Source organism: Fulvia fulva, chromosome 6 (genome assembly GCF_020509005.1).
Source record: "Fulvia fulva chromosome 6, complete sequence".
NCBI lineage: Eukaryota > Fungi > Ascomycota > Dothideomycetes > Mycosphaerellales > Mycosphaerellaceae > Fulvia > Fulvia fulva.
The window spans coordinates 608,678-616,731 of record NC_063017.1 but is presented as its reverse complement, the minus strand read 5'-3'; positions in this window follow the sequence as shown (position 1 = coordinate 616,731).

Here is an 8,054-nt window from a genome sequence, read left to right as displayed (position 1 = left end):
CCGCTATACTACTAGTAAGTATATTCCGCCTCTACTATACTATAGCCGCGAGCTTCGACCTAGAAGCCGAATAATTCGATATTATTAACGCCTTCCTAAACTCGGACCTACTATATACTATATATCTATAACCACCTCCTAGAATCGATAGGCTTTCCTATAGACACGCCCTTAAGCTAGTTAAGGCCCTCTACGGTCTAAAGGAGTCCCCTTTATTATAGTACAACTCCCTAACCGAGACGCTAGCCTCTCTTAGACTAGTACCCCTATCGGACTCCGAATATATCTACTATAATAATAAGGTTATGTTCTTCTTTTACGTTAACGACCTAGTTATACTCTACTACTATAAGTATAAGGCCTATACTACTAATATTAAGTAGCGGCTACTTACTAAGTACGAGATACACGAGCTTAGTGACCTCTCCTAGTTCCTAGGAATTAAGGTTACGCGCGATAGAAACAAGCGCTTACTATAGCTCTCTTAAGAAGACTATATTAAGAAGCTAGCCGCTAGATTTAGTATATCTACGAATATACGTAAAACGATAGTACTAGTAGATTAACACCTTGATTAGACCGTTCTAGAGGGTCATTAACCCACCTCTATCGCTATCCTTACGTACTAATAACGTATAGGATCCCTTAACTTTGCCGCTATATATACGCGGCCTAATATCGCCTTTTCCTTATCTATACTATCGTAGTATCTAACTAAGCTAACTAAGACACACCTTAAGCTTATTGTCAGGGCGAGAGCCTGGCCTGTGAGATGCAAGGGTGAAAGCGAGAATGCAGGTGCGAAGTGCAGATGCAAAAGGGTATGGTATGATTGCTACACAAAACAAAAGACGAAGAAAGCAAGAGAGGCCTGGGGAAGGCCAGATATTTATACGCGACCCTCGCGAGTGCGTGTCCCCGCATCAACAGGGCTAACCCGTGCGAAGCCGCGCTCAGCAGCTTTGCTCAAAACCTTATTCCAACCTGCCCTACGTTCCGAGTCTTCCACGTGCTTCTTCCAGGGTCCAGCGCAGTCGCGGGTGCTCGCGGGAGTGCCGTGAGTCACACAGTCACGAGCCGAAGTGAATCTGTCAAGGTTTGGTAGAGGGGTGAATTTGGAGGGCTGGGTCCCGTAGCGAATGTTGCGGGGCATGTGATTCTTGGCGCTCACACACCAAGCTGGACTGTCACTTCTTGACGACTTCTGAGCACTCTGAGGCTCTTCTGTCCCCACCTTCTGTACACTCTGTGGGGAGACCATGACAGTAGCCCCCCCGAACAAAGCTGAGTTCCTACGAAGCCGTAGTAGTTCCACATATCGAGGATGTTCAGCTTCAGTACCAGGCCTAGGCCTGATGTCATGGTCGATACACCATTGGTAAGCCCCGTCGAAAAGCTCAGATTCGAAGAGCCTGCCGATGTTGACTTCTGGGCCGTCTGCGCGGGCGTGGTATTCTTCGATTGCTTGACGATTGAAGATGATATGTTGGATAGGTTCCCATGAGGTATCCCACTCAGGGCAACCTTGCCATTCGACTTCATACTTGATCGGCGGTAGTCCTTCAACGTCGTTGGGCTCTACGCGGATTCCCCGGATCTTGCGGACGGCATAGTCGTCAGAAGGTAGGTTAACAGGCTCGTCGACTTCTACTTCATCGGGAGGACCTGGCATGTCTTGGTTTTGGTTCGGGAATGGGTCCTCAGCCGACGGCCGAAGGCGTACGGGATGGAAGACGTCGTGGATCTTTATGTTCGCAGGAAGAGCTAGACGGTAGGCGTGTGAACTGATACGCTCGGTGATCTCAAAAGGACCTAGGTTCTTCCAGTTCAGCTTCTTGGAGGGGCGGTCTGTCTTGATGTTCTTGGAGTTGAGGTAGACCATATCGCCTACTTGGTAGTCGGGAGCTGGCTGGCGACGACGATTGGCTTGATCCTCGTAGATTGCTTGTGCGTACACCATCTCGTCGTGAACTTCTTCATGGATCTGTGAGAGCATAGTAGCGAACTCGTCTGCTGCTTGCTCGTTTGCGTCTTCGGTAGGCGGGAGAGGTTCTTCTGGTTCCATGCCTGTACGAGGGTGGTAACCTCTCGTAGTATAGAAGGGAGAGTAGCCAGTAGTCTCCGAGTCCCAGTTACGAGTAGCGAACTCCACCCCAGGGATATGCTGAGGCCAATCCTTCTGGTGGTAGTCGACGAAGCAACGAAGGACCTGCTCGAGGATAGCGTTCGTAATTTCGGTCTGGCCGTCGGTCTGTGGCTGAAAACTGGTCGAGAGGTTATGCTTGATGCCCAGGATAGCACACAGACGCTTCCAGAAGTGCGAGATGAACTGGGTGCCTCTGTCAGAGGTGATGCTATCCGGGAGGCCTTGAAAGCGCCAGACGAATTCGTAGAACAAGCGAGCAGTCTCCTTTGCGGTCATGCTCCAGCACGGGATCATGTACCGGTCCTTGGAGTGACGGTCCACGATCACTAGAAGGGCCTTTGCTTTCACGCCGCTGAAGGTCTTGCCGTGAGGAAGATCGGTGATAAAGTCCATAGTGATGTGCTTCCACGGACGATCAGGAGCCGGGAGAGGGTGCAAGAGACCGTGGGGACGGTGGCGGTTAGCTTTGGCTCTTCGGCAAGCAGCGCAGTTCAGCACGTAGCGGCGGACGTCCTTCCAGGAATGCGGCCACCAGTAATACCTAGCGAGGAGCTTGTGGGTCTTGGCTACGCCTGGGTGACCCCCAGAGGCGGAGTCGTGGATGATTTGAAGAATCTCAGCTCGGATATTAGAGCCTTCGGGCTGCGGTACGTAAAGCTTCTTACGGAAGTAGACGACACCTTCCTGGAGCTCGCACTCGGACAGCGAGAAGCCCGGGAATGTCCTCGCGCCAGATTCAAGGGCCTGAACTAACTCTTGGGCGTCTATGTCGGCATCGTACGCTGTTCGTACTCGTGCCATGATGCCTTCGGGCTGCTCCTCATTATCAAACCCCTCAAAGTCTGATTCGGATGAGCCGTCGGTCGTTACTGAGCCCTCTTCATCGTCGTTCAAGTCCTCAGCGTCCGAGGCGTATTCTTCAGGCTCGGATTCATCGTCACTCTCGTCAAGGTAGGCAGGAGCGAGCACGAGAGTAGCAAAGGAAGCGGCGAGCGTAGGCTGGCCATTCGATAGGTACTCTCGAAGCTCGGAAGAGAGGTTGTGCTCTTTGATGACTTGTTGCCCTGCGATTTGCCGGCCCCCTCTTCGATCAACTGGAGAGTCACCAGGGCGGCGGGTAAGGGCGTCGGCCATCGAGTTGGCCTTGCCGGGCGTGTACGAGATCACGAAGTTGAACCGGGAGAGGAACTCGCTCCAGCGGGCCTGGCGACGATTGAGCAGCTTGCTCTTCATAAAGTAGACGAGGTTCTTATGGTCGGAGCTTACTTGGACGGGCATAGCAGAGCCTTCGAGCTCGGGGCGCCACTCTTCGAAAGCTTTGACGATGGCGAGAAGCTCCTTGTCGTAGATCTCGTAGTTACACTCCGTGGCGGTCATCTTCTTGGAGAGGAAGGCGACAGGTAACCAGGGGGATTCAGGCGAGCGGCGTTGTAGCAGGACACCGCCCACCACGCCGTCGGATGCGTCGGTCTCTACACGGGTCTCCAGTTCGAAATCGAAGTGCCGTAGAAGCGGGTTCTCAACAAACTTCGCTTTGAGCAAGTCAAAAGCCTCCTGGCATTCGTCGGTCCAGGCGAACTTCTCACCCTTGCGCGTGAGCTTCGTCAAAGGGCGTACCACGCCCGAAAATGCGTGGATGAAGCGGCGGTAGAAGTTGGCAAAGCCTAGGAAACCCTGGACCTCTTTGACGTTCGTAGGAGCATCCCATTCGACGATAGCGTCGATCTTCTCTTGGTCCATCTTGATGCCGTCTGCGGTAATGATCAAACCAAGGAACTTGACTTCGGTCTTCTCAAACTCGCACTTGTCGATGTCGAGCTGCAAGCCGGCGTCTGCGAGCTTCTGAAGGACCTTACAGACGTGCTCGCGGTGCTCCTCCTTGGTCTCGCTATAGACTAGGATGTCGTCGATGTAGGCAGTGCAGAACTGATCGAGGAACTCCTGAAGGATGTCGTTAATGAAGTTCTGGAAGGTACTAGGCCCGTTACAAACGCCGAAGGGCATAACGAGCGACTCGAACAGCCCGTAGCGAGTACGGAAGGCTGTGAGATACTCGTGTCCTTCTGCCATTCGTAACTTGTTGAACGCAGCGATGACATCGAGCTTGGTGAAGTACTTGGCCTTAGAGAGGCGCTCGAGCGTCTCCTGAATCAACGGTATTGGGTAGCGGTTCTTCTTTGTAACAGCGTTCAAGCCTCGGTAGTCTACGCAGAAGCGTAGACCACCGCCGGGCTTCTTGACGAACATGACGGGACTGCCAGCGCTGGAACGGCTCGCTCGAATGAACCCCTTCTTTAGGTTCTCTTCGAGGTATCTCTTGAGGACGATAAGCTCTTCTCGGGACATGGAATATAACGGTCCGAACGGTGTCTCTGCACCTTCTTCTAGCTCAATCTTGTGGTCGTGAGGGCGATGAGGAGGCAGCTCGTCTGCGGCTTTAGCATCGAATACGTGGAGGATGTGGTGTGCCCAAGGAGGGACCTTCGTAGCAGGGTCGGTAGGTGTACGCTTCTTGTCGAGCTTCTCGAGGGCGATGTCGATATCGCGGAGAGAGGCGGCGAAGACTTGAGCTTTGGGCTGCTTAGCAGCAGTGGTGAAGGCAGCGGCGTTCACCTGGAAGATCTTGGTATACTCAGGACCGCGCTGAGGCGGCGGAGAAGGCGGAGGTGCCGGAGGAACTTCTGGAGGGAAGCTGACAGTAAGGGAAGTCCAGTCGATGATAGGTCGGTGTCGTCTGAACCAGGGGAGGCCGAGGATAAACTTCTGATGCGGTAGGGACGTAAGGAAGCTGGTGATCGACATACGCTTGCCTCCGAGGGTGATTGACGTGTGTACAACATGAGTAATCTTACCAGTGGTAGTCTCCGTGCCGTCAAAGAGTTCAAGGGTGCGAGGGTACTTCAGTTCCTGGGGTTCGAGGTTGAGAGAGGTCGCGAGTTTATAGTCCATAAAAGACTCGCCTAGTGCGCCAGTGTCCATGAGAGTGAGATTGGAAGAAGAGAGTTTCTTTGAGCCGATATTTACATTCGTGACGAACGGTTTGCAAGCGTGGTCCTTGCCCGTCTCGTCGTACAGGTCTAGCTGTGCTGTATTGATCCTCAACTTCTTTCCTCTCTTCACTTTCGGTAAACGTTGTTCTTGGTCTTCATCGCGTCGATGAGGAAGACCTAGGCTTTTTCCTGCTCAGCGGGAGCAGCAGGAGCAGGCTCGATAGCGCCGACAGCGCCGCGAACCGGGTTGCGGGCGTTACGAGCAGCGAGCTGCGGACAGTTGGCTGCGATGTGGCCTGGACCGCCGCAGTAGGTGCAGAGTCCGGCCTGGCGACGGCGAAGCTTCTCTTCGGGAGTGAGCTTACCGTTGACGAGGCCCTGGACTCGAGGGACGGCGGCACCAGCGCTGAGATCCATAGCGTCACCTACAGAGACGGGAGGGAGAGCCGTAGGAGCGGCGGCGCCTAGTGGAGCAGCGAAGTGGCTTCCGGGACCACGAGGCTGACGACCTTGAGAACGGGAAGCGAGGAGAGAGGCGGTGTGTTTCATGTTGGAGTCGAGGCGCTGGCAGGTCTCGACGAGCTCAAGGAAGCTCATAGCACCGACGTCCTTGTCCTCGAGGGCTCGAAGAAGCTCTGCTGACAAACCACGGCGGAGAGTGCTCTTCTTGGTCTCTTCGTTGTAGCCGGTGAACCCGATGTCGCGGTTGAAGGCCGCGAGGTACTCGGCGAAGCTCTTGTTCTTCTGGAGGAGGTTGTGGATGGCGTTCTGGGCGGTGGCTCTACGGTCTGGATCACCAAAGGCAGCACGGAGGTCCTGCATCAAGGTGAGGACGTCCGGGCAGCCGATAGTCTGCGTGGCGTTGTCGATGTAGTGTTGTACCTGAGCCGCGGCGTCTCCCCGAAGGAGGGAGAAGACGTACGTGACTTTGTCCTTCTCTTGCGGAAAGTGGTCGGCATTAGCCAACAGCTTGATGGTGAGCTGTGTCTCAAATGCCTCAAACTTGCTCTTGTTGCCGTCGAACTCGTCTGGGTCGTTGACCTTCTTGGAGAAGTGCTGGCGGCGGTTGTCGTCGGCGTGCGGGGCGAGGTTCTGGAAGGTGTTCACAATACCTTGAAGGTATGTTGCTTGGTTGTTTGCTTGCTCGACCTGCTGGGCGGTCTCGCGGAAAGAGGAGACGGTGCGGTTGATGAGAGCGTAGGCGGTGTCGGGGTTGGCGTTTGCCCAGGCACCGAAGGCAGCGGCGTTCGAGAAGGGGATGTCAGTCCACTCACTGAAGTGGAATGGAGTGTCTTGGTTGTCGAGGTTGACACCTCTATCGGTGGCGTGGTCACCCATGAGGATGACTCGAGTGGTTGACGGTTTGTTGGTCTTTTGTGATGTCAGGGCGAGAGCCTGGCCTGTGAGATGCAAGGGTGAAAGCGAGAATGCAGGTGCGAAGTGCAGATGCAAAAGGGTATGGTATGATTGCTACACAAAACAAAAGACGAAGAAAGCAAGAGAGGCCTGGGGAAGGCCAGATATTTATACGCGACCCTCGCGAGTGCGTGTCCCCGCATCAACAGGGCTAACCCGTGCGAAGCCGCGCTCAGCAGCTTTGCTCAAAACCTTATTCCAACCTGCCCTACGTTCCGAGTCTTCCACGTGCTTCTTCCAGGGTCCAGCGCAGTCGCGGGTGCTCGCGGGAGTGCCGTGAGTCACACAGTCACGAGCCGAAGTGAATCTGTCAAGGTTTGGTAGAGGGGTGAATTTGGAGGGCTGGGTCCCGTAGCGAATGTTGCGGGGCATGTGATTCTTGGCGCTCACACACCAAGCTGGACTGTCACTTCTTGACGACTTCTGAGCACTCTGAGGCTCTTCTGTCCCCACCTTCTGTACACTCTGTGGGGAGACCATGACACTTATAGATCAGTACCTACGCTATCTCCTAGAGACTAAGAACCTCTACCTTATATATAGCGCTAGTAAACATATCACTAGCCTTTATAGCTAACTAGAGTACCTCGGTAGTAACTACGAGTTCTTTAGAGTATCGGACGCGTCCTACGGCATAAATAATAATAGGACTAGCTCAAATAGCTAGGTCTTTATACTGTTCGGTAGACTAGTAGATTATAAGGCATCTAAATAAATCATTATTACTAAGTCCTTAATAGAGGCTGAGCTACTCGGGCTTTCGTAAGCCGTCTTAGAGCTTATATAGTAGGAACGAGTCTTCGCTAAGATACACCTTTAGTTCAATCAGCGCACCCACTTATACTACGATAACACGCAGACTATCCGCCTTATTAACTAACAAGGGCAAAAGCTTAATACGAAGCTACGCCACGTTGACATCTACCACTACTGGCTTCGACAGCGAGACTAGCGCGGAGACATTGAGATCAAGTATCTCAGCACTAACGACATGCCTACAGACGGGCTGACCAAGCTGCTTCTACTACAGAAGCACAAGCACTTCGTCAAGCTGCTCAATATGGCTGAGGAAGGCGTAGACCCACGTACCTTAGTGCCCTCTGCAGCCGTATTAGGAGGTAACGGGCCAACAGACGCCTAAGAAGCCCGTAGTAGCGGCCTTACCTCATCGCGAAACGAACACCGAACGGCTTCATCTTTACGGACACCTCTCTAGAAGCGCTAGTAGGCGCAAAACACGGCCACCAGTAGCCACTAATGCTGTAGACGACAACGAAGCCAGGGCAAAGCATCCACCATTCACCGGTGCGGCCCTGGCACCATCATCAACAGGTGTTTCTCGGACTCCTATTGGCTAACAGCGCAAGGGCGAGAAACACCCCTGTCACCTCAGCTCACTTCACTTGAAACAGCTGACTTACCCTTACTACAGCAGCAGCAACACCGAGGGCCTGACGTCACTGCCATAGGTAGGGGGGGTGGTTATGACAGGGTGCACGCGA